Genomic DNA, 27,889 nt, shown 5'->3' with positions numbered 1-27,889 from the left:
ATATAGCTTTATAATACATTTTGGAATCAGGTAGTATTAGTCTTCCAAATTTGTTCTTCGTATGCAAAATTGTTTTGCCTATTTTAGGTCCTTTGTATTGCCACATGAATTTTAGAATTGGTTTGTTATTCTTCAGGAAGCCTGCTGAGATTTTGATAGCAATCACACCGAATCTTTGGATCTATCTGGAGAGAATTGATATCCTAACAATACTGAGTCTTAAAGCCCAGGTAACACATCCCTGCATTTTTTCAGACCTTGTTAATTTCTCTCAGTGAAGTTTTGTTGGTTTCGGTGTAATTGTTAGAGTTTTTAATATTGCTAATCACTTGCATGTGAAATGTTATCTCATTTAGGTTTTAGTGGAGGTCCCTGATCACCACTGGGATCAAGCATCTTTTGAGTGGTTATTGGCCCTTCAGGTTTCCTCTTCTCTGGATTGCTTTCATGTTGACCCTACATGGTATTTAGCAAGAATATCTCCATTTGGGTATTTTTAGAGTCTCCTGTTTTTCAACTATTTTTTTGTTTTTATTGATAGTTTAATTTTTTGTTATTGTTGTTTAGCTCTCAATTCTGATACAGTAATTTAGGCTTAGGTTGCAAATACCTCTTGACATCTTTTCATTCCTTATTAATTTTATCCTCTCCTACTTTCTGCCAGTTCAGTCTTTCTCCTGTGTCCTAGATGTTCTAGCTCAGATAACTTTTGAGAACTCTGATTTGAAAGCAAAGCAGGAGGTCACTTCACTTGTCAGCGTCCCTTGGGCAATGCCTAGTTTATCTCTTTGCTCAGCTAATCTGTTCATTCCTCATGGTTCACTGCTCGGGACATTCTGTGTTCCAACTGAGCACGTTAAAAGACAGAGACAATTGTGGGCAGAACTTGGGTAGCCTGGGGTTCTCACCTTTGAGGCAACAGGCACCTTGGCAGCTTGCTCAGCGACTCTGGGTGATGATTGTCGGAAGGCACAAGAGCCTCAGTCATTGTTCTGTGAACATGCTTTTAGCAGCGGAAGGGATCTGCCCATACTAATTAGTCAAGAAAAATTTGTTGATTGATTTTCTTAATTTATTTTTAATTGAAGGATAATTGCTTTACAGAATTGTAAATTGCCCAACATTGGTTGATTGATTTTGATTTAAAAGTTTGGTTTCCGTAGGCTGTAAAAGAGGCATTCTGTGGTTTCTAAGTCAGTGCTACCTGGATCTGGTGGTGTCTTACAGAATATTCTTTATGTGAATTACAGCTTATAAATCGGTAAGTTTTGCTTTTCAATACGTCAAACATTTGTTGAGCACTTAGTGTGTGCCAAGCAGTGTGTCAGGGACCTGCGCTATCAGGATGAAGACAGGATGGTCCTTCTGGCTTACAGATGCCAGAATGTAGGCAGAAATTAACTCTAGTGCTTTCTCAGAGGAAGAAAAGGGAAGGAAAGGGAGGAGTAGTGCCATCTAAGACACAAAAAGCAAGCAGTTTTTACTTACAGAAACTTGGTCAGAAAGAATAGCTCTAGGGAATCAGATGAATACCTGCCACATGTGGTTTCTGGACAACTGGACTGGAGACCAAAAAGGAGACATTGAAAGAAGCTGGCAGTCAGATTTCTGTGCTCCCAGACACACTTGCTCACACTCTTTTCTTCCTAGAAGGTTTTCTGTGACCCTTTCCGTTTGGCCAACTCCCACCCCTCCTTAAGGACTCATCTGAGATTTGCTTTCCTGCTTACTTCCCACCTCAGCTAGGGGACTCTCTTATGTGCTTTCATAGCCCCCTACCATATGCCCTCCCTGTTCCATTTACCACGCTCCATCAAAGGGGCCTCTTATTTGCGTGTCTCCTCCCAGCAGACCACACACACGCCTTGTACCGTGCTGTGCCTAGCGCTGCATAAGGCCTGTGGCAGGCACTCATTAAATGTCTGATGAAGACATGAAAAAACAGTGAACTATGTGATAAGTACTTGAATAATGATGAACAGATGAAGGGTGGTGAAGGAGAGTGTTTAGCCCAAAGAAAGAAAATGCCTAAAGACAACAATAAGGCTGAGGGGACTGAAACTGGGGGGACAGATACCATTAGGGAGCATCAGTAAGTGCAGGAGGATCTCGTTTTCTCTTTGCTTCTGATTGGTATCAGTCCCCATCTCCACAGTCCAGGTTAAAGACTTGGCAAGAGTTATCAAAAATTGATTCTGTGCACTAATACTATTATGTAAATCAAATATTCTTCAATTAAGAAAAGACAGAGCCGATTATGTGCCTGGTTCTGTCCTACATGTCCTGGGAATTACGGTCTCTCCTGGAGAGTAGGCTGGTGCCTTCTGTCGTTACCTAAGTGAAGGGACTACTGGAAGAGACGGGATTAAAACATAGAGCTCCTCTCTAGATCTACTTGCTCTAATTAAGCAGCACCTTTTAGAAAATGGTTGTTCAAATGGCTATAAATCAAACTCACCCGAGAGATGACTCTCTATCTTGGTGACATGCTTTGTTCAAAGCCTGATTCACCATAGCTATGACCTTTCTCTGGCTGAGCTGTGGAGTGACTTCCAAAAAAAAGTTAATTTGATATGTTTCAACAGAATCCTAATATACTGAAACAGTAGGCTAACATCCACATAAAGAAGTGTGCTAGGCATAATAAGCCCCATATTTAGTTCTAGCAATTAAATGCACAAATCGAAGATTGGGAGTGTCTGGCTTACTAAAGGAATGTTTGAAATGGGGTTCTCAGTTCAGTTCAGTCGCTCAGTCATGTCCAACTCTTTATGACCCCATGAATCGCAGCACACCAGGCCTCCCTGTCCATCACCAACTCCCAGAGTTCACTCAGACTCATTTCCATCGAGTCAGTGATGCCATCCAGCCATCTCATCCTCTGTCGTCCCCTTCTCCTCCTGCCCCCAATCCCTCCCAGCATCACAGTCTTTTCCAATGAGTCAACTCTTCGCATGAGGTGGCCAAAGTACTGGAGTTTCAGCTTTAGCATCATTCCTTCCAAAGAAATCCTAGGGCTGATCGCCTTCAGAATGGACTGGTTGGATCTCCTTGCAGTCCAAGGGACTCTCAAGAGTCTTCTCCAACACCACAGTTCAAACGCATCAATTCTTCAGCGCTCAGCCTTCTTCACAGTCCAACTCTCACATCCATACATGACCACAGGAAAAACCATAGCCTTGACTAGATGGACCTTAGTCGGCAAAGTAATGTCTCTGCTTTTGAATATGCTATCTAGGTTGGTCATAACTTTTCTTCCAAGGAGTAAGCATCTTTTAATTTCATGGCTGCAGTCACCATCTGCAGTGATTTTGGAGCCCCCCAAAATAAAGTCTGATACTGTTTCCACTGTTTCCCCATCTATTTCCCATGAAGTGATGGGACCAGATGCCCTGATCTTCGTTTTCTGAATGTTGAGCTTTAAGCCAACTTTTTCACTCTTCTCTTTCACTTTCATCAAGAGGCTTTTTAGTTCCTCTTCACTTTCTGCCATAAGGGTGGTGTCATCTGCATATCTGAGGTGATTGATATTTCTCCTGGCAATCTTGATTCCAGCTTGTGTTTCTTCCAGTCCAGCATTTCTCATGATCTACTCTGCATAGAAGTTAAATAAGCAGGGGGACAATATACAGCCTTGACGTACTCCTTTTCCTATTTGGAACCAGTCTGTTTGTTCCATGTCCAGTTCTAACTGTTGCTTCCTGACCTGCATACAGGTTTCTCAAGGGGCAGGTTAGGTGGTCTGATATTCCCATCTCTTTCAGAATTTTCCACAGTTTATTGTGATCCACACAGTCAAAGGCTTTGGCATAGTCACTAAAGCAGAAATAGATGTTTTTCTGGAACTCCCTTGCTTTTTCCATGATCCAGAGGATGTTGGCAATTTGATCTCTGGTTCCTCTGCCTTTTCTAAAACCAGCTTGAACATCAGGGAGTTCATGGTTCACGTATTGCTGAAGCCTGGCTTGGAGAATTTTGAGCATTACTTTACTAGCATGTGAGATGAGTGCAATTGTGCAGTAGTTTGAGCATTCTTTAGCGTTGCCTGGATGAAGGAATTGGAATGAAAACTGACCTTTTCCAGTCCTGTGGCCACTGCTGAGTTTTCCAAATTTGCTGGCATATTGAGTGCAGCACTTTCACAGCATCATCTTTCAGGATTTGAAACAGCTCCACTGGAATTCCATCACCTCCACTAGCTTTGTTTGTAGCGATGCTTTCTAAGGCCCACTTGACTTCACATTCCAAAATGTCTGGCTCTAGATGAGTGATCACACCATCGTGATTATCCGGGTCATGAAGATCCTTTTTGTACTGTTCTTCCATGTATTCTTGCCACCTCTTTATAATATCTGTTAAGACCTGCTTAACCTGCAGGTTAATATCTATAAGACCTGCTTCTGTTAGGTCCATACCATTTCTGTCCTTTATCGAGCCCATCTTTGCATGAAATGTTCCCTTGGTATCTCTAATTTTCTTGAACATATCTCCAGTCTTTCCCATTCTGTTCTTTTGTTCTATTGCTTTGCATTGATAGCTGAAGAAGGCTTTCTTATCTCTTCTCGCTATTCTTTGAAACTCTGCATTCAGATGCTTATATCTTTCCTTTCTCCTTGGCTTTTCACTTCTCTTCTTTTCACAGCTATTTGTAAGGCTTCCCCAGATAGCCATTTTGCTTTTTTGCATTTCTTTTCCATGGGGATGGTCTTGATCCCTGTCTCCTGTACAATGTATTAGAAAGTTGTTAATATTCTTGGAGTATCATGTTCAGTATGATCTTCTTAGTTGAAGAACATGAGCAGACTAGAAAATAACATGGGATATTCACCAAGGCCTAGAAATAAGTCATGTGAAGATTCAGTTACAAAAATTAGGTATTCAGCCTGGGGAAGGGAAGACATGCTATAGTATAGTGTCTGAAGGGCAATCTTGTAGAAGCCTGAGTAGAGCATATTTCTATACCTTTAGAAGCAGTACTAGGATCGGTGGGTAGAACTTATAAGAAAGCATTTCTTCTCATTGTCAAGAACTTGCCACAGTCAACACTGTTCAGAGATGCAGTGGACTAGTATGTGAGGTGATGATTTCTCTGTCTCCCAGGAGAGACTGGAAAGCACCCTGAGAGCCGAGCTGTACGGTCGTGCAGGTTGGTTAGTGCACAGGGCAGCTGGCCAAGGGGGCAGCTAAGACTGACATCCAGCTGGTGTTGCAGTGGTTACATCATGTGTCCTGGCCTTGGTCCCCTAGAGGAAGAGGCATCTTTATATAGTTCATCAAAAGATACTCCACATCTAGCAGAATCAGAAAGATTTCCTCATCGGGTAAGAGAACAGATTGCTGCTGCTGCTAAGTCGCTTCAGTCGTGTCTGACTCTGTGCGACCCCATAGACGGCAGCCCACCAGGCTCCGCCGTCCCTGGGATTCTCCAGGCAAGAACACTGTAGTGGGTTGCCATTTCCTTCTCCAGTGCATGAAAGTGAACAGTGAAAGTGAAGTTGCTCAGTCATGTCCAACTTTTCGCAACCCCATGAATTGCAGCCTTCCAGGCTCCTCCATCCATGGGATTTTCCAGGCAAGAGGACTGGAGTGGGGTACCATTAGTAACTGCTAACTCTTTGATAACTTTTAAGAAAAAGTTTAAAAAAAAAAAAAAGCAAAGTTTTCATTTAACCCCAAAGAGCATAATTTAATTATACTTTTCAAATGTTGATTCATTCGAAGGTCTCCTTAACTCTCTCCCCATGAGCATCTTTGGTGTGCTGTGCAGGAGGGAATGAGAAGGATGGAGCTGGATGGTTGGCCATGCTTAGTGAGTGCTCCCAATAACAAGGTGTGAGCTCTGCTATGTTTGAGGCATACCCAGTGCCAGGTCATATCTTTCTTTGGAGATGAAGCACCATTCAAATGTTCCCTGCTAAAAATTCTTATATTTAAGTGTAAACTTTTTAAAGCAGGATATAAAATTGTACATATAATATCACTTCAACTCTGTTGCATAGAAATTTTCTTGAACCAAAACAACAAAATAGTAACAGAGATCTACTCTCTGCAGGATGGAATAATGGGTGAGATTTATGTATTTTGTAAACAAAAAACAAATACTTTAAAACAATTTTTCTTTCACTTTGAAAACTATGCACTGAAACATTTCATTTCACCCTGTGTCTCCACATATGATATTTAAAAAGAAAAAATGTTCTTCTCTTTTTCAACTTCCCATGACCCACCCAAACTTTTCCGTTATACTGAGTTGGTGGATTGGGTTGGTTGGAATGTCTAGACTGATCGTTGAATTATAGTTAAATTATCTCACTAGCACATCAGAATTTGATTTTGGTTTCACCCGCCCACCCTGTGAGAAGATTACTCACCAATGGGATTCACACCTTCTACATTCTCATTTCTGTGATTGCATTACTATCGCATACTACCAAAAGAAAGTGCAATTAAAATCTTTGAGAGAAAAAGACACCTCATCGACTGAGGAAATGCTCCTGAAAATGAGCTTCAGAAACAGACGGGGTAAAATAGTACATCCAAGAAGAGTGAGTTTCCCTAGACACCATACATGTTGAAGCAGGAGAAGGAGTAAGCTGAAAACAAACATTCGTTGCAGTGCTTTGGACTCCTAAGCTGTGTTCCGTCTCCAGTCCAGCGCGGGAAGAGGAGCATTTCGAAGACAAAGAAGAGAAGCATGAAGCAGTTTAGCGAGAGTGAATTGTCAGAAGTGCTGGCAGCAGATAGGGCATGAGCATCAGGCTAGCAACCCGGGTTGTCTGTGATGTTTCTGGGAATAGAGGTTTATCTTAAATCTCCGCCTAGTTCCCATTTTAATTTTAGAACTCTCTTTATCTAGTTCATCAATCACGTTACAGTGGAGTAATTGTAGAAAATTAAGCATAGAATCCAATTTCCCCCTTTTCTCTTACTCTCCCTTTTATGATTTGCATTTTGTCAAATGCAGTTTGTGTGTCAGTCAGGACACTCTTGTGACTCTGTGTGTGTGTGCAGCAGTCTGCTTTGACTTCATTCTTGTGTGTGATCCAGGGGCCTTGCCAGCTAGAGGGATTGTTCTAGTAGCTGACACACTGCCAAGACAGAGATTTTGCCACAAGTTCCTACTGATTCCCACTGAAAAAGGACCCTCACTGTGGGGAAGGGACAGAAAAACTGGCAATAATTAAAGCCAGTTGGCAGGTTTCATGATGAAAGGCCCCATCTGAGAGAGGAGGTAGTGCTGTTAGAAAGCAGAAGAAATGAAATTACCTTGCTCCAACAAAAACATATCTGTAACCATTATAGCTCTTACCTCCAGAAAAATCTTAGCAGAGAGCGTTAGTATCATTCATCTTTTCTTAACCAGGGAAACATCCAGTTAACCAGTATAGGCCCTTCCTATTCCCAGAGTCACAGGCCTATCAGTGGCATACGTTCTATCTGGAAAGTCTTACGGATTTGGTTACAGGCCACATACAATCCTCTCAGTCCTAGTTACAGTGATTTATTGGCTAAGACATTTGAAATGAGCCCCTTTAAAGAAGGCCTTTCAGTGTTTTTGAATATACGAGACAGTTTGTATTTGTAGATTGCAATCAAAAGATTGCAATATGTATTTGTAGAAATCCCACTAATTTATATGGAGAAATGCCACCTAGGGGGAAGGACCATATCTGTCTTGTTCTTTATCTGTATCCTCAGAATCTCATGCAGAACCTGGGCCCAGTAGATGTGGATTGAATGAATGAATGAATCTGCAAGGCTATCAAATTCCAAATAAACATTCAAAGCAATTTAAACCTCTTTTTGGGGGTGTCTTTAACAAAGTATATCCTTCCCTCTAAATCTGTATTAAGGCCGCTGGATAAAATTGATTAGTTCTTATTCACCCACAGTCCTATCTTACCCCTGGTAGCATAAAGTAATGTTACTTTAGGTACCGATTCAGAATAAAAAGACAACTAACAGGATTTGGGATGAAAGCAAAGATTTTTCAGTGTCATTCAGTTATTAACTTTAAAATTCTAAATAGGATTTTTCCTGAGCAATGTAAGAATAAATGATTATGAAGTTATTATGCCCTCAGCAAAGGAAATCTATTTGCAATTTTAGGAAAAACTTGTTAAACATAGAAATATATTTTTCACTCAGAGTACAGAAAGAAAAACAGCTTCCTTTGGTCCCTAAAATTACCCTGCATCTTCCATATCCATTCACAGTAGAATAATGTGGATGGATCCAAGGCATTCTATTAAAACCACCTTTAGGAAAGCTGCAAGCACTTTATGTATAGTAAATGGACTGTCATCATTCCAGCTTGGAATGAGAAACATACAGAGTAGAATGGGAGTCAGGAGAACAAAAGAAATAAATTTCATGTACCAGAGGCTTGGAAAAAAATGAAATTCCCAGGAAATTCTTCTGAGAAAGGGGTCAATTGCTTTGCTCCTCACTTTCTCACATCTCGGTAAGAAAAGTGCTCTGCAAGACAGCATACATCCTCCTCAGTTTTTCAGTTAAAGATAGAAAATATTCCACTGTAAGGAATACAACCAATTTTGAGTTCTTCCTTAAAACATCAGCTGGGCCTTAAACGTAAAAGAATCACAATGTGATTTGAAGGATTTGCTGCAAATCATCAGGAATGGGAGACTGTAGATGAGACTAGAATGGTTGTGAGTTTATTATTGATGAAGCTGGGTGATACGCATATAGGAGTTCATTGTACTAGTCTCTCTACTTTTGTATATGTTTGAAATTTTGCATTAAAAAACCTAAACATTAATCCTCCAAAAAAAAAATTGTTGAGATTAGCATGGTAAATAGCAGGTACCTGGAATATGGAATCAGAAGCCCAGTACTTCTTTTGCAGTTATCAGCCCCAAAGTGTATCAATACTAACAGTGTGACCTTAGGTTTGTTACTTCAGGTCTCCAAACCATGGTTTCAACATCTGAAAAACTTACCTAGCTCGTGGGGTGTCATAAGGATAAATGAATGAATATTTCTAAAAATACTATGTAACTTGCAAATTTATCCAAAACTGTAAAGTTAAATAATTCTTAATAGAACTATAAACCCATCCAAAGTTATTTGTGCATTACTTTCCCCAAATTTAGATTTAATTAAACCAGTTCCATCCAGAACCAAGCTCAAGTTTTTCTACATCTAGAGCAGCAGAACGAAACTGAAGTCTCTTCTTTCCCTCTGTTTCTGTCAGAGATCTGAACTGTTCTGCATGCACGCCTGCTAAGTCGCTTCAGTCGTGTCCGACTCTTTGTGACGCTATGGACCATAGCCCACCAGGCTCCTCTCTCAGTGGGATTCTCCAGGCAAGAATAATGGAGTGGGGTGCCATGCCTTCCTTCAAGGGATCTTTCCAACCCAGGGATCCAATGTGTGTCTCTTAAATTGCCTGCATTGGCAAGCAGGTTCTTTACCACTCCCACCCCCTGGGAAGCTCCTGAGTTGTTGCTCTAGCCAACTCCTAACTGATCTTCCTGCTTTCCTTCTGCCCCTCTGCAATCTTCCTGAGATCTACTGGCAGAGAAGTCCTCCTAGAACACCACTTAGATCATGTGATTTCCTTGCTCAGAAATATTCCTGGATCCCCACTGCCCCTTTGGATTAAATCCAGTTTACCTAACCACCCTCTCAAAGTTTCCAGCATTTGGACTCTAACTTCCCTTTCCAGCTGCCTCACATTGCTCATGTTCTCTTAACCTTCAGCTCCAAGCAACAGGCTTTCTCTGTGGTATTTCTGGTCCTCATTTCTCTTCTTGGAATGCAGTACCCTTTTCCTCACTGTTGGCGCAGATTTTTTTTTTCCTTTGGATGCATTAATCTTCTCTTTATTTTCTTTATAATTAAATGTATTTGTTTTTAATTGAAGGATAATTGCTTTACAGTATTGGGTTGGTTTCTGCCAAACATCAACATGAATCAGCCATAGGTTTACCTATATCCCCTCCCTCTTGAACCTCCCTCCCCCATCCCACCGTTGTAGATTGTTGCAGAGCCCCGGTGGAGTTACCTGAATCATACAGCAAATTCCCATTGGCTATCTATTTTACAAATGGTAACGCATATGTTTCCATGTTACTCTCTCCATACATCCCACCCTCTCCTTCCTCCCCAGCCTACTGTGTCTGTAAGTCTGTTCTCTATGTCTGCGTCTCCATTGCTGCCCTGCAAATAAGTTCATCAGTACCATCTTTCTAGATTCCATATATATGCATTAATATATGATATTTTTTTTTCTTTTTCTGACTTACTTCACTCTGTATAACAGGCTTTAGGTTCATCCACCTCATTAGAACTGACTCAAATGCATTCCTTTTCATGGTTGAATAATATTCCATTGTATATATGTACTACAGCTTCTTTATCCATTCATCTGTCAGTGGGCATCTAGGTTGCTTCCATATCCTAGCTGTTATAAATAGTGCTGCAATGAACATTGAGGTATATATGTCTTTTACTTTGGTTTCCTCAAGGTATATGCCTAGTAGTGGAATTTCTGGGTTACATGGTGGTTTTAGTCCTAGCTTTTTAAGAAATCTCCATACCGTCTTCCAGATTGGTATATCAATTTACATTCCCACCAACAGTGCAAGGGAGTTCCCTTTTCTGCACACCCTCTCCAGCATTTATTGTTTGTAGATTTTTTGATGATGGCCATTCTGACTGGTGATATTTCATTATAGTTTTGATTTGCATTTCTCTAATAATGAGCGATGTTAAGCATCTTTTCACGTGTTTATTAGCCATCTATATGTCTTCTTTGGAGAAATGTCTGTTCAGGTCTTTTGTCCATTTTTTGATTGGGTTGTTTGTTTTTCTGGTATTGAGTTGTATGAGCTGCTTGTATATTTTTGAAATTATTCCTTTGTCAGTTGTTCCATTTGCTGTTATTTTCTCCCATCTTTTCATCTTGTTTATAGTTTCCTTTGCTGTGCAGAAGCTTTTAAGTTTAATTAGGTCCTTCTTGTTTTTATTTCCATTACTCTAGGAGGTGGGTCCGGAGAAGGCAATGGCACCCCATTCCAGTACTCTTGCCTGAAAAATCCCACGGATGGAGGAGCCTGGTGGGCTGCAGTCCATGGGGTGGCTAAGAGTCGGACACGACTGAGCGACTTCACTTTCACTTTTCACTTTCATGCATTGGAGAAGGAAATGGCAACCCACTCCAGTGTCCTTGCCTGGAGAATCCCAGGGATGGGGGAGCCTGGTGGGCTGCCATCTATGGGGTCGCACAGAGTCGGACATGACTGAAGCGACTTAGCAGCAGCAGCAGCAGCAGCAGCAGCAGCAGCAGGAGGTGGGTTGTAGGAGATCTTGCTGTGATTTATGTTGTAGACTGTTTCGCCTATGTTTTCCTCCAAGAGTTTTATAGTTTCTGGTCTTACATTTAGGTCTTTAATCCATTTTGAGTTTATGTTTGTGTATTCCGCCCAGATTTTATCAGTCCCTGAGAGTCAGCCTAAATCCTTCCTCCTCCAGGAGGTCTTCCTAAACCTTTTGAGACCATGTGATTTCTCCTTTTTCACAGTCTAAAATATGTTTGCTTTGGCAATTAATTGTGTATTCTTTCATGATATCACTTTCATTGTTATATTAAATAGTTATACCTGCTGTTATTTAACTTTCTTCCTAGCCTGTTCAGTTAGATTACAAACTCGTAGAAGGCAAGAATTAAGACTCTGGTGTCTGCCTCAAGACCCTGTGCTTTGCATATAGCAGGTACTTTGAGCAACAGTTTTAAATATCACTTGAACTAAAGTAGAATTGTATAGTCCCTGGTGTGGCCAGTAGTTAGCGTATTAATACTGCCCTCATATGTATTTTTTTTGTATCTTAAAAATGATCTCAATTATTAAAAAAATTGTGTTCTACCTTATAGAGTAGAGTTGTAGGGGAAAGTTCAGTCTTACGTGTTCCACAGATCTAAATTCAAGTCCAACCTAGACACATTAGCTATGTGAAATCCCGGCAACTTACAAGACCTTTTTATTCCTTATCTTTCTCAGTCATAAAGTGGAAACAATAGCAATACTTGCTTTGCACAATTGAGCACAATAAGTGTACAGTGCCTGGCCAGTAAAAGACAGATAATATCTTAGTGTACATCATCTGGTTTTGATAGATTGTCAAAGTGAAAGATCATGGTTGTATCTAACTCTTGTGGGTTAGGATGCAGCAAATATAGAACAGAGTCAGAAAAAGCCTCCACCCACTTCTCCAAGCCTTGCCTCCATGCTCTCTGTTTGCAGTTGCGCATCCTCAGCCCTAAGGATTATGGGCTAAATATAGCTGGAATCCCTAATGGTCAATTTAAAAAGTCCTAGGTCCCCAGACCATTTTTTATCCCATTCTGTAGCAGGTGAGTTCCCTTAGTGCTTATTTGGAGGCACCTCCTCAACCCAAACCATAGCTCAGTTATACCTTCTTTTTTTGCTTGCTCTTGTATTTCATAGCAACCACAATCGTACTTAGTTTTCATGCATTCTTCTACCTGCAGTTATATTAGGTTTGCCAGCTCTCAGTCTGAACCATGGGCTGTAAATCATCATGTTTTCATTTATTTAGTGATCCAGGGTTGCTTCTTCTAGACAAGACCCGCAACAATGATATAGACAGTCTTCAGCCATAAAGCACAATATTGTCTATACCTGTGGACATAAAACGAGCAGAATACAAGGTCAAGAGAGAATTAGCGTAATCTGAAATTGGCCATGCTCTCTCCTTTGAGAGCATACTTCTGGATATGTGCTTGCTTACACATATGAAAAAGCATCAGTATGTGGAAAAGGCCAAAATCTAATATGCCATAATTGAAAAACCTTGTGAATATCAGGATTCTGTTATGGAAAATTTTAAAAACATGTAATACTATATTATTTTCATGCTTGGAAACCAAAAAAAAAAAAAGTTTAGGAAAAATGGCCATAGACACATTAGTTATCAAAGAAATGAACAGGGAAAATCGAATCATAAGAGGATCATGTTATGATATATAAGGGCTTTTGATTGTTGAGTCCCACCCATTGTGTGGAGTGCATTTCTGAGATGGATCCCTTGTGGCTAATCTATTTAAAATTGATCTATAACCAGCAAGTGGTCATCTTATTTAATCTATGGTTATAACAGAAGTTGCATTCACAAATGCTTTTAAAAGGGCAATTTTAAAAATAGGTTACATTTTTGTCAGATACAAGATTAGTCTTTAATTTGCCCACTTTGGCTACTTAGTCTTGAGTCATAAAAAGGGACTCAGATTCTAAGTTATGTTTGTGTTTCTACTGCTCATTATCACTGATCATTTTTTACTCATCTTTTATTGATTGTAAGAGCAAAGGAAAACTGTTGTTTTCCATTATATGGACCTCATTTTTAAAAAATAATCATCTTATTGGAGAATTTTAGTGAGTGTGGATAGAAATAACTTGCTCTTTCATTAGTACCAAGTAATGGGTCTTGCCAACTAGAACCCATTCAAAGAGAAGAGAAATATTGAACTTAAGTCCATTCACTGTATTTTGCTGGTCTTTTAACAAGCAAAAAGGTCCAGAAAAAAATTTTAGAGGATTGCCAGGAATCTCAACACACAGTATTACTATCAGTGAGGTCCCCTGGGAAGCCAAAAGGCAGCCGTATGTCTATGGATCTAAACACACCCCTAGAATGATGGAGTGTTAGTCCTGGTAGGGACTTTGGTCATCGTCTGGTTTAGACATAAACTAGTTGGTGTCCCAGCCAGAGTTAAGAACCCTTGGGTCTCCTATCCCAGCTCACCCTGCATCCATCCCACTGCTCTATTTGCAAAGCATTCCGTACCAACAATTAAATAAGTCCATAGCAATTATTTTCAGGCACATAATGGCAGTTTTGCTAACACTACCTCAATATCAATTGATTTCTTTGGAACTGCCAGGACTGTATTTGGTTTATTTTTAAAGCCAAGCAGTTTTTTAAACCTTAAAATACTTCGTTTTCAAAACCTAAAATGCTCTTTATTTAGTCCATGATGAATATTTGAATAGTGTTAAATTTATCATCCTGGCAGTACTCACATTGTACTTGTCATTAATTGTGACTCATCAAAGAATGTTTTGATGTTGAGTCCTTGGCTAACAGATGGCTCCGTTGAGAGGAACTGAGGTAGTGCGCTATGAGGTCCAAGGAGAGAGACTTCTTACATAATTAGTCACTAGAAGTTGTTTGAATTTGTAAGAAAGCAGTCTTCTGTGATGGTGGGGAGTGGACTTTGTACTAGGGTAAAGAAGGCCTCCTCATCTCCACTCTGTTCAGAGAATGGATGGAAGGGTTGACAGCAGTGTTGCTGGTATGCCCAGTGTGACTTGGATTAACATGAGTGGCGAGCAGAGAGACACAAAGTCCAGCAACTAGGATATTCTGTGTCTACTGAGTCTGCTGCTGCTAAGTCACTTCAGTCATGTCCGACTCTGTGTGACCCCATAGACGGCAGCCCACCAGGCTCCCCCGTCCCTGGGACTCTCCAGGCAAGAACACTGGAGTGGGTTGCCATTTCCTTCTCCAATGCATGCAAGTGAAAAGTGAAAGTGAAGTCGCTCAGCCGTGTCCGACTCTTAGCAACCCCATGGACTGCAGCCCACCAGGCTCCTCCATCCATGGGATTTTCCAGGCAAGAGTACTGGAGTGGGGTGCCATCGCCTTCTCCAGTCTGCTGAGTCTGTCATTCGGCAAATCCTTAGTCACAGAGACCACCACACAAGAAAGAACAGGCCCTCAAGCAACAGTGGTGTCAATAAGAACTCGGTAACAGTGTGAACCGACAAAACCTGCTTTTAGAAAGCGTCACGTCAGAGGCAACAGAAACGTGCAGAACCTCTCCCCTTCTTCCTCTTGCTTTCACCTTTTCCTCTTTTTTTTCCTTCCAAGATTACTTTTCCTTACCTTCTTACTTAGGTACATCAGTGGTACTCAAGCATGAGCAGCACTCAGTACATTATTCAGCATCTGTGTGCCAGCCTTGATTAACATGAGTCTGGCTAATTGAATATCCCTCTAATAGTCTGAATCTAGTGTGTGCACAAGTGAGTCATTCTTTGGAGTGGCATTTGGTGCTTCTTTAATTTATGTAAGGAAAAAAGGAACATACATTGTATCATAAATGGAGTGACAAAAACTCTGATAAAAATTTCAAATCCTCTTAGACATATTCTAGAAATGATCACAAATAGCCTTAGTTTCTTCACCTATAAAATAGGATAATACTATATACCCCATGGAGTTACACAAAAATTTTTTAAGCAGTGTCTCGCTCACAGTAAGGATTCAGTAAATCTTTCCTGTGTTTAGAAAGAAAAGTAAAGTAAGAGGGTGGTGATGTCTACTTGCTCGCTAGCACAGGAAACATGGGGGAAATGATAAGGAATCAAGGCAGACTGGTAGTGGTATTAATAATCAGTGTGAAGAGGCTATTTTTAAAGGATGTTTGGCAAGAACGTGGCATTCGGCATCAGGTGGTCATGCTGTGACTGTACATCACTGGGGTGTTAGTTCGGTTTGGAGCTACAAGCCTTTAAAGCCCTGAGCGAACTAAATCAAGTTATACAGATGCCTGCGTGGCTTCTGGAAGGTCCGTAAGGCACAGTGGAGAGAATCCAAGACTTGGCATAGAAATCCTGGATGTGAACGCCTGCTCGGCACTTTCTAGGCACTTGAGGTGGCTCAGGGGTAATCTGGATTCCTACAATGCAGGAAATGTGGGTTCAGTCCCTAAGTTGGGAAGCTCCTCTGGAGAAGGAAATGGCAACCCACTCCAGTATTCTTGCCTAGGAAATCCCACGGACAGAGGAACCTGGTGGGCTACAGTCCATGGGGTTGCAAAAGAATCAGATATGACTCACCAACTAAACAACAACAGCAAACTAGAAATTATCACAAATGCTTTAATAGGCAACACACAATCTCACTTAATTTTCATATCTATAAAGATTAAGGATAATTTTTAAATCTCTGATAATTTCTATAAATATGCACTTTGTAAATTGCAAAGCACTATATGAATCACTTTTTAAGGAGATAATGGGGGAAGATATTTACTCTCCCCCAGAAAGGCTGACTAAACTCCTTCCTGATATTACAGGTAAAAGAACAGATAAGGAGTAAATGATGGCAGTTCTTGTTTTCATAGAGGGGAGTGTGAAAGAAATGAATTGATGACAGTATAGTTAGTGTTGAAGATACAAAAGAGAAAAGGCCTAAATATAAAGTTATACAAACAGTGGACAGTGATGAATGAGTTTTGCTTGTACCTCTCGTAAAATTCATAGATTCATAATTTCTAGCCTTTGGGGAAGGAGACACACACAAGTGCTATGTAGCATCTTTAACAAATGAAAATGATATCAAACTCATTTTATTTGATGCTTTGGAATGTTGCAAAGTTCAGGTTCAGAGACCATAAGATAGGCAGTTACATTTGGGAATGTTTTAGTTGACATGTGACCCAGGAATGGTATCATAGATTGAATGGCTTCTTGAGATTCCTTCGTTCCATCTATTTTTCTTAGTTGAGCAGATGTTTCTAAGTAACTGAGATGCTGAAAGCTTAGGAGCAGAAAATGTCATCTCACATCATGTGTATTTTAATTGGTTTGATTTCATTTAATTTTTTTTTTACACAAAACAGCTGAATTTAAAAGAACTAAAAATGAGGAGGAAAATTCTGATTTCCCTTCTGATGAGCTCTTTGTACAAGAGCTGATTCAGTCCCTTCAAGTATTAAGGGGGAAAAAATGTGTCTGGATTAAAACATTAAAAATAGAAACATAAATTCCAAAACTTAAGTCTCTTGAGTTATTTGACATTTGAAGTAATTTCCCCAAAGTAATTTCCTTTGTAAAGGTTTATAAATTTATGAGAGAAAATACCTTACCCTAGCTAGAGATTATTGTGTCAAATAAGAATAAACAGGGGTTAGAGAAAACCAAGCATTAGTTTGGAAATAGATCTGCCCTAAGTGTGATGGGATCATATTCAAATTATTAAATGAAATAGTGAGTGTGTGCCCTCTGTTCTTATCTAAAACTTGAATGAGTGTAGCTGCGAGTGACTGTGTGAAGACTCGTTGTTTGCATGTACCAGTTACTTTTCCTTTTATCTTTGGTTTCTTTGTCGAGAACTTACCCCCAAAATACACAAACTCCAAATGAACCTCAAGTTATCCATCTGAAATTCTGAAAACATTTGGATTCTCTCATATATCCAAGACCTCAGGAAAACAGTCTTTGAAGTTGCCACCTTATTCTTGGTTATAACCAGAGTAGATACAGCCCATTGGAAAACAAGCAACAAATAGAACAGAAAAATAATATGTTCCTTTACTGGAAACTAATATATTTGTCCTAGAGATTGATTGCTTGCAAAATATATTAAGAAATTGTATGCTGAGCAAGACAAACCTCACTTAAGCTTCATGGTTTGCTGATCTATGCACAAAAACAGCCCCTTTTGCAAAGCAGGTCCCTTCAGGAATTTTTCCATATCACTCTGTGTACATACATATGTTATGTACATACGTACAAAAATAGGAATCAGACTTTGAGCCAGTCACTGAAAGCTCATAAGATCAACAGAAAATCCCTCCTGATAACTGAATCTCACTGGCTTTCTCTGCTTGGTCAAATGCTTAGCATTTTTGGTTGTGATGATAACTTTATTTTAAGCCTGAGAGAGCAGTTGACTTGCCCTTGATCTAATGATACTGAGCAGCTGCCAAAGCCTGTTTTATATCCACGGGAGAAGACTGTCCCCTGAGAGGGGACGCATAACCATGCACGTCTCTTTCAAGATGTCTCTTTGGGACCATGTCAGGAAGTAACTTTCCAAGAGGAGGGAAGGCTCTGTGTTTGGCTTTTTTTTTTTTTTTTTTTTTACGCCTCTGTGCGCAAAGAAGAGACCATGTTAAAAATTTGAGATTTTAAGAAAATTCTTATTACTTATTTTGCATTTACAGTGCACCTAAAGCTTGGAATAAAATTTTGGATTTTTTTATTTTTAAGCAAAATATACCAAAGACAAAGAAGTGGATTCTCATATACAATAAAATGACATTTTTTTTCTTCTAAGTTCCAGAATCAACAGGGACATGATTTGCAGCAGGAGATGCAGGAGGAGGAGGCATAATCCCCTTGCTGCTGCTGCTGCTGCTGCTACTGCTACTAAATCACTTCAGTCGTGTCCAACTCTGTGCAACCCCAGAGATGGCAGCCCACCAGGCTCCCCCGTCCCTGGGACTCTCCAGGCAAGAACACTGGAGTGGGTTGCCATTTCCTTCTCCAATGCGTGAAAGTGAAAAGTGAAAGTGAAGTTGCTCAGTTGTGTCCAACTCCTAGCGACTCCATGGACTGCAGCCCACCAGGCTCCTCCATCCATGGGATTTGCCAGGCAAGAATACTGGAGTGGGGTGCCATTGTCCCCTTAGCTGAAAACAACTATAGCTTCAATTTTCTGATGATTTCTCATGTAAAATGCTTAGCAAGCTACCTAATACATATAAGATTCTCAGTTAATGTCTGTTAAACGAATGAGTGCTGGTGCTGTGCTGAGTATTTTATATAGTTTGTCACGTGTAACTTGACGTGAAGATGCATATATATCCTCATGATAAACAAAAGACACTGAAACTTCATTTAAACAATTTACCCACTGTCACACAGCTACTGAGCATGGCAGCCAGAATTCCACACTGATCTGACTCCAAAACCTATACTTAATGTATCACATCTACCTACCTACCTACACGCATGCATTCACACACAGACACACACACACAGTGTCTGAGTTCACTATCTTTTCAGATTGTCATGTTTCAGACTGTCTTGTTGCCTTTCCTGTAGTCTCCTTGTCAGATTTACTCAACACTATTTTGTATGCATTTAATCTCATTTCAAGACATTCCCTAAAGCAGACCCTGTTGTACGAGAAACTCCCCCCTTCTTCTGGGAATTGTTCTTCCCATTATTTGTGGAGCATCTTAAATTGTGTTATCCCAGAAAGTCTTTCCTGGGTTGTATTTTCCCTGAGCCTACAACATACTGAACTGTTACTATTAGTCACTCAACTTGTGTCCAACTCTTTGCAACCCCATGAACTGTAGCCTGCCAGCCTCCTCCGTGTGTGGGATTTCCCAGGCAAGAATACTGGAACAGGTTGCCCTTTCCTTCTCCAAGGGATCTTCCAGACCCAAGGACTGAACCCGGGTCTCCTGCATTGCACACAGATTCTTTTTTTTTTTTTCTTTACTTTATTTTGCTTTACAATACTGTATTGGTTTTGCCATACATTGACATGAATCAGCCACGGGTGTACATGAGTTCCCAATCCTGAACCCCCCTCCCACCCCATATCATCTCTCTGGATCATCCCCATGCTCCAGCCCCAAGCATCCTGTATCCTGTATCAAACATAGACTGGCAATTTGTTTCTTACATGATAGTATACATGTTTCAGTGCCATTCTCCCAAATCATCCCACCCTCTCCCTCTCCCACAGAGTCCAAAAGTCCATTCTAAACATCTGTGTCTCTTTTGCTGTCTCGCATACAGGGTTATCATTACCATCTTTCTAAATTTCATATATATGTGTTAGTATACTGTATTGGTGTTTTTCCTTCTGGCTTACTTCACTCTGTATAATTGGCTCCAGTTTCATCCACCTCATTAGAACTGATTCAAATGTATTCTTTTTAATGGCTGAGTAATACTCCATTGTGTATATGTACCACAGCTTTCTTATCCATTCATCTGCTGATGGATATCTAGGGTGCTTCCATGTCCTGGCTATTAGAAACAGTTGCACGCAGATTCTTTACTGTCTGAGCCGCCAGGGAAGCCCTACAACATACACAACTCCTTTTTCATTTATGCGTTATTTCAATATTTATTATCCCCCCTCTGCATTCACTGAGCTCCTGTTTTCATTTAGGCAACATTTTAGATTTATTGTTTCATCACTAGAAGGAGCTTCAGCAGTCATCTACTCCTGACTCCTGATGAGTTTGTCCAGCTCTGCTTACACCATGCCCCTGAGACGGGAGCACTCTGCATCTGCTTACTTACTGCCGTACAGCTGAGCTCAGTGTGGTCGAGACTGCCTGGGAGGATAGCAGCGGAATACTGACAGAGGGTCCAGCGTGGATGAGATAAAATTAACCTATGTCTCTTGCACAGCATTCACAGAGCACTCGCCATGGTCAGGGCATTACTTCCAGGGCTTAGGGTGGGCAAACAGTGAGTGGGACACAGTCCCCACCCCCAAGACACATAATTTAATGATTATTCCTTGTGGGGTAATGAGCCTACTACATGAATGTCTGTCCAAAAAAAAAATATATATATATACATGAGTTTAGAGACAAATGTTTTGAGCCTTTAAAGGAAGGAAATATGATTGATAATTGGAAGGAATTTGAAAAGACTTCATGAAGAAGGGTAAATTCATGTTAGGCCTAGCAAGACGGTAGGAACAGTCTTGTTAACAGGACCCTGCTAGACAAGCCTATTTCATCTAGCCAACGGAAGGCGGATGTGGCCGGTGCCAAGCTCAATAGAAAAGAGGTGCTCCAGAAATACAAAGTAAAATGTCATAGTTGTTGTTCAGATATGGCAAGCCAGGATGAGTCACCTCCCCTTCCCCACACACAGTGTCACCCAGCACATATTTTGGGATGGCGTCGGGGTGGGTAAAAAGCAGCACTGTGTACCTTTTGGAATTATTCTTTGGCCTACCCTTTAATATTACTCATCTTACTTTGGCCCCCAGATTCTCTCTTCGTCCTCTTGCTCAGCCCCTGTGTTTGGGATAAGGAATCACATGGGGCAGCTGAATAATTTGGGGTCTGTAAGGCAACCATTGAGTCACTGTCTCCCACAGTGCTTGAGTAAGCCAGGGGCCATGCCGTTTATGTTGGTGATCTTGCTCATCTGCCTTGGGCTTCAGCCCCCAGCAGACCTCCATCTCCTCATCAGTGCACAGACAGAGGCGTCTCTGTCCCAGAAGAAGGCCCTGGATCACCATCTGTGTGGTTCTGTGCCCGTCCCCATTGTCATGAGCAGGAAGGGATAAGAAGTGAACAAGCTGAATAGCCCTCTTCCTGGTGATATTTAATTGAATCTGGGCACTAAGCAGGCTTGGCTGAGGAGCTTTCTTCGCATCGCGAGCCGCTCAGCTGTGCCAGATTGCTTCTGTAATGATCTTTCCACTGAGGTAGCACGGAACTTTTTCAGAGAACGCGTCCTTGGGTGAGGATCAAGAAACCTGGGAACCGATTTCAATCATGTCACAAACTTTAGAAAGTAATAGTTGCTCGGTTGTGTCTGACGGTTTGTGATCCCATGGACTGTAGCCTGCCAGTTTCCTCTGTCCATGGAATTCTCCAGACAAGAATACTAGAGTGGGTAGCCATTCCCTTCTCCATGGGGTCTTCCTGGCCCAGGGATCAAACCCAGGTTTCCTGCATTGCAGGCAGATCTTTTACCACCTGAGCCCAACTCACTTAATTTCTGTCAATTACATTTTCTTCATTTATAAATTAGGAAGAATGCCCACCTTGCCAGTTGCCATGAATTTTTCCATGAGACTGTAAAACCACATAATAGCTGAGAATGCCCTTTGGAAGGTTAAATATGTGCTGAATATTACTGTTACTGGAGTCTTACTGTTAACACACCTAAGTGCAAATATACCACCCATGCAGGTAACAAATGAAAGGTACAATGTGGAAACTTGCTAAGCTGTCTTTCTGTTTACACAGGAGTGTAAATTGTAACTAAGGTGTGAGGTTCTTGTTGTTGTTGTTATTGGCAGGGAAAGTTGAAGATGAAATGGGAGGGAAATGGGTGTGAAGAGCAGTGGCGTAGGAAGCAAAGAAGGATCTACAAGGCTTAGTGAGCAGCGTGGTCTGTGGTGTTGATGAGGGACGTCAATCGCGTAGAGCAGAGTGTCTGCAGTGTAGACCAAAGGAGTAGAGATTCTCCGTTTGTGGTTCCCTGTTGCTCTCTGACCAAGCCTTCTCACTGCTGATCTTTAGGTTGTGGCGTAGAAGCGGTACTTGCTTCCTAGGTGTGCTTGCCTCTGCCACCAAGGACTGGGTCTTACTTGGATGGGGGTCAGGGGCGATGCTACCAGAGAGAAGCAGAAAAGCCCAGAAAAGCAGGAGCAAGGACTTTTGTAGGGAGTGGGGGTGCCTTGCTGGGTCTTTGTTTTGGCACGAGGGCCCTCTGTTGCAGCACACGGGTTCTCTAGTTGCACCACAGCACGTGGGATCTTAGTCCCCAGGCCAGGGATCGAACCTGTGTCCCCTGCATCGGAAGGCGGATTCTTAACTGCTGGACCACGAGGGAAGGCGCGGAGCGAGGGCTTTTAATGCCGCCGTCCCACCCCTTCTCCCTTACTCGACCTCAGCAGGGTCCGGAGCTGTGCTTCGCTGGGAACGCTCCGAGAATGCTTTAGCAGAAACCGAGACTGGGCTCTGCCTCGTGGCCCAGAGCAGAACAGCAGTAGAGAAGAAAGTCATTCCTGAGACCACAGGCCGGAGGCTCCATGGAACTTCTCAGGGTCTAGCCCCTGGCTTCCGGGGTTCCGCAGCAGCGGCAGGCAGAGACCCATCTTCCTGATCTAGGTGACTTCCCAAGACCAGATTTAACGTGCTTCTCAGCGGCCCTTTCTTTCTTCATTCTGCTTTCTATTGACCTCCAGTTTTCCTCAAGGAGGCAAATAAACTATTTTTCAACTCCGTCCACTTCTCCCGGTCACCCCCCTTCCCTGATGGATTGTCCAGGTTCCAGCTGCCTGCAGCAGCCCCCAGCTAAGGTGCACCCTGCGCCATGTGTCCCTTTGACCATCCTGATGAAAGAGGCCCCAGCTCAGAGGTTGCAGCCTCCCTTTATTTGCATAGAACGTTTTCCTGAGGCATTTCAGGAAAGTGCAGTCCTCATCCCTGAAAGCTTTTCTGCAGTGCCGAAGCCTGGGTCACCAGGCGTTCCCTCTGCATGATGGCTGCACTCCCAGACCATCCGAAATGCAGCAGTACACAGAGAGACAGTCTGCTGAGGTGGTTTTGGTTTGCCATACCCGGATAAGGAGATTTCGTTCCCTCCTTGCTGCCCAAGTTATATAGAGTCATTACATAAGTACTGCTGTGGTACTGGGCGCAGTCTCATTTAAAAAAAAAAAAAAGCCGTATAAAGAACAATTGAGTTGTGGTGGGGAATATTCGTTTTATTCCAGTTGACTCTGATCCATGTAATAGAGCATTAGCCTGAGCACAAATGCCGATGTTTCTCTGGCTTCCTGATGAAGTGTCTTTGGAATATATATTTAGTGCAGCTTATGCCTATGTGGGGCATGAGAGAGAGTCAGATTTTCCCACCTGGGGAGGAAGTCACTCGCTGTGCTGAGCAGATTGTTGCTTGATCCTCCTCCTCCCCTTGGAGCCGCTTGGCCAGCTGGGATGGGACGACCACGCAGCGGCTCTGAACCACTCACGCGCACAGACGGATGCCCTGATGGACTTGGGCCTGGACGAGTGTGCCGCCGTCGCAGTTCAGCCTTCCCTCTAGGATGGGGGAGAGGCCTGGCCAGGAGAGAATCCGTCACAGGTTAGCGTTGATTTTCAAAGAGGTATAGTGGGCAGGCTCTTTCTTAGTACAAGGGCAACCCAAGATGAGCATGTCACGGTGGAGAGGTCTGAGAGAATGTGGTCCACTGGAGAAGGGAATGGCATTCAGTATTCTTGACCTGAGAACCCCATGAACAGTATGAAAAGGCAAAATGATAGGATACTGAAAGACAAACTCCCCAGCTCAGTAGGTGCCCAATATACTACTGGAGATCAGTGGAGAAATAACTCCAGAAAGAATGAAGGGATGGAGCCAAAGCAAAAACAATACCCAGCTGTGGATGTGACTGGTGACAGAAGCAAGGTCCCATGCTGTAAAGAGCAATACTGCATAGGAACCTGGAATGTCAGGTCCATGAATCAAGGCAAATTGGAAGTGGTCAAACAGGAGATGACAAGAGTGAACGTCGACATTCTAAGAATGAGCGAACTAAAATGGACTGGAATGGGTGAATTTAACTCAGATGACCATTATATCTACTACTGCAGGCAGGAATCCCTCAGAAGAAAGGGAGTAGCCATCATGGTCAACAAAAGAGTCCAAAATGCAGTACTTGGATGCAATCTCAAAAACGACAGAATGATCTCTGTTCGTTTCCAAGGCAAACCATTCAATATCACAGTAATCCAAGCCTATGCCCCAACCAGTAACACTGAAGAAGCTGAAGTTGAACGGTTTTGTGAAGACCTACAAGACCTTTTAGAACTAACACCCCAAAAAGATGTCCTTTTCATTATAGGGGACTGGAATGCAAAAGTAGGAAGTCAAGAAACACCTGGAGTAACAGGCAAATTTGGCCTTGGAATGCGGAATGAAGCAGGGCAAAGACTAATAGAGTTTTGCCAAGAAAATGCACTGGTCATAGCAAACACCCTTTTCCAACAACACAAGAGAAGACTCTACACATGGACATCACCAGATGGTCAACACTGAAATCAGATTGATTATATTCTTTGCAGCCAAAGATGGAGAAGCTCTATACAGTCAACAAAAACAAGACCAGGAGCTGACTGTGGCTCAGATCATGACTCCTTATTACCAAATTCAGACTCAAATTGAAGAAAGTAGGGAAAACCACTAGACCATTCAGGTATGACCTAAATCAAATCCCTTATGATTATACAGTGGAAGTGAGAAATAGATTTAAGGGCCTAGATCTGATAGATAGAGTGCCTGATGAACTATGGAATGAGGTTCATGACATTGTACAGGAGACAGGGATCAAGACCATCCCCATGGAAAAGAAATGCAAAAAAGCAAAATGGCTGTCTGGGGAGGCCTTACAAATAGCTGTGAAAAGAAGAGAGGCGAAAAGCAAAGGAGAAAATGAAAGATATAAGCATCTGAATGCAGAGTTCCAAGGAATAGCAAAAAGAGATGAGAAAGCCTTCTTCAGCGATCAATGCAAAGAAATAGAGGGAAAGAACAGAATGGGAAAGACTAGAGATCTCTTCAAGAAAATTAGAGATACCAAGGGAACATTTCATGCAAAGATGGGCTTGATAAAGGACAGAAATGGTATGGACCTAACAGAAGCAGAAGATATTAAGAAGAGGTGGCAAGAATACACAGAAGAACCGTACAAAAAAGATCTTCATGACCCAGATAATCACAATGGTGTGATCACTCATCTAGAGCCAGACATCCTGGAATGTGAAGTCAAGTGGGCCTTAGAAAGCATCACTACAAACAAAGCGAGCAGAGGTGATGGAATTCCAGTGGAGCTATTTCAAATCCTGAAAGATAATGCTGTGAAAGTGCTGCAAATTTGGAAAACTCAGCAGTGGCCACAGGACTGGGAAAGGTGAGTTTTCATTCCAGTTCCAAAGAAAGGAAATGCAAAAGAATGGTCAAACTACCGCACAATTGCACTCATCTCACATGCTAGTAAAGTAATGCTCAAAATTCTCCAAGCCACGCTTCAGCAATACATGAACCGTGAACTTCTTGATGTTCAAGCTGGTTTTAGAAAAGGCAGAGGAACCAGAGATCAAATTGCCAACATCCACTGGATCATGGAAAAAGCGAGAGTTCCAGAAAAACATCTATTTCTGCTTTAGTGACTATGCCAAAGCCTTTGACTGTGTGGATCACAATAAACTGTGGAAAATCCTGAAAGAGATGGGAATACCAGACCACCTGACCTGCCTCTTGAGAAACCTGTATGCAGGTCAGGAAGCAACAGTTAGAACTGGACATGGAACAACAGACTGGTTCCAAATAGGAAAAGGAGTACATCAAGGCTGTATATTGTCCCCCTGCTTATTTAACTTCTATGCAAAGTAGATCATGAGAAACGCTGGACTGGAAGAAACACAAGCTGGAATCAAGATTGCTGGGAGAAATATCAATCACCTCAGATATGCAGATGACACCACCCTTATGGCCGAAAGTGAAGACGAACTAAAAAGCTTCTTGATGAAAGTGAAAGAGGAGAGTGAAAAAGTTGGCTTAATGCTCAACATTCAGAAAATGAAGATCATGGCATCCGGTCCCATCACTTCATGGGAAATAGATGGAGAAACAGTGGCAGACTTTTTAATTTTTTTGGCTCCAAAATCACTGCAGATGGTGACTGCAGCCATGAAATTAAAAGATGCTTACTCCTTGGAAGAAAAGTTATGACCAACCTAGATAGCTTATTCAAAAGCAGAGACATTACTTTGCCGACTAAGGTCCGTCTAGTCAAGGCTATGGTTTTTCCTGTGGTCATGTATGGATGTGAGAGTTGGACTGTGAAGAAGGCTGAGTGCTGAAGAACTGATGCTTTGAACTGTGGTGTTGGAGAAGACTCTTGAGAGTCCCTTGGACTGCAAGGAGATCCAACCAGTCCATTCTGAAGGAGATCAGCCCTGGGATTTCTTTGGAAGGAATGATGCTAAAGCTGAAACTCCAGTACTTTGGCCACCTCATGCGAAGAGTTGACTCACTGGAAAGACTCTGATGCTGGGAGGCATTGGGGGTAGGAGGAGAAGGGGATGACAGAAGATGAGATGGCTGGATGGCATCACCTACTCGATGGGCGTGAGTCTGAGTGAACTCCGGGAGTTGGTGATGGACAGGGAGGCCTGGCGTGGTGCGATTCATGGGATTGCAAAGAGTTGGACATGACTGAGCAACTGAACTAAACTGATTCTTGGTTGATGGCCTGTGAATTACCCCTACAGAATACCACTCACCATAACAAACAAGAGCCGTTCTAGGACCTCCCTGGTGATCCAGTGGTTAGGAATCCACCTGCTGATGCAGGGGACACGGGTTCGATCACAACTAGAGAAAGCCCGTGTGCAGCAACAAAGACCCAACATAGCCCCAAATAAATTTTTTTAATTTAATTAATTAATTTATTTTACTTTACAGTATTGTATTGCTTTTGCCATACATTGACTTGAATCCACCATGAGTGTAAAAAGAGCTATTCTAAAGAGTTTTCTGATACAGCAGCCTAATACTCGAAAGCAGTGAGGAGCAACAATATCTGATACATTTGTACCCCCTCCTGTGTGTGACATGCTTTAAGAATTGAGTCACCTGTGTTTAATTATCCAGGGCCCCAAACCATCTAATACCTGAAGTCTGAGAGCACTATGAATTCTTTTACTTTAAATATTTTTCATCACACAAAAAGTCAACCTCATGGAACATTTAGAAATTATAAGAAAAGCTCTCAACCTCAACATCATAAAACACTGATATAATTTGCTCTTATTTCCTTCTAGTCTGTTTTCGTCTTCATTCTTGTTCATGTAATCAGAATGCTCTATGTTGTTAAGTGCCTTTCCCCTGCACAGGTCGCCAGATGGCCCCACTTGAATTTTATCTGGTCACGTGCCATGTTTAAAGGAAAGAAACTAAGGTTACTCAGTCTCTGTTTATATGAAGAGTATTTTATCATAGCATGTATATCCCTCTTGTTCAAAATCAGTGTCGCTTGGTCCATAATCAAAGTACCAAAAAGGCAGTTAGGGGAGCACTCGGTTAAGCACCCAGCTCCCCTCTCTGGTTATGAAAATAGTGGAGCAAGGCAGCTGGAGAGAACCATCGAGAATCTGGAGTTTGCTGTCGCTGGCATGGATGCCCCAGCTGTGCCTGTTGGTCAAGATATCTTCATCATCTCAGGATGCCAGATCCCAAGCTGAGCTCCCTCAGGTGGCGGGGAGGAGGTGGGACTCAGCTCCATCATATGGAAATGCTTGGCCTCTGCTTCTGTCATTTAAGAGCTG

General features: G+C 42.0%; 1 protein-coding gene across 4 annotated transcripts in view; it reads left to right on the top strand.

Annotated features, from left to right (window-relative positions):
• Window positions 1–27,889, top strand: part of FRMD5 (FERM domain containing 5) — a 320,560-nt gene that overhangs the window by 223,521 nt on the left and 69,150 nt on the right. The window contains exon 2 of one of the 4 annotated variants that reach the window (XM_069558871.1): window positions 11,009–11,317. The exons of the other annotated variants lie outside the window; for them this stretch is intronic. The gene's annotated coding sequence lies outside the window, so the exon portion shown is untranslated. The remainder of the gene's footprint in view (window positions 1–11,008; window positions 11,318–27,889) is intronic. 4 annotated transcript variants of the gene reach the window in all.

Source organism: Ovis canadensis, chromosome 18 (genome assembly GCF_042477335.2).
Source record: "Ovis canadensis isolate MfBH-ARS-UI-01 breed Bighorn chromosome 18, ARS-UI_OviCan_v2, whole genome shotgun sequence".
Taxonomy (NCBI): Eukaryota; Metazoa; Chordata; class Mammalia; order Artiodactyla; family Bovidae; genus Ovis; species Ovis canadensis.
Note: the sequence above shows the minus strand (reverse complement) of the source record. Positions and strands in the feature narration are given on the sequence as shown.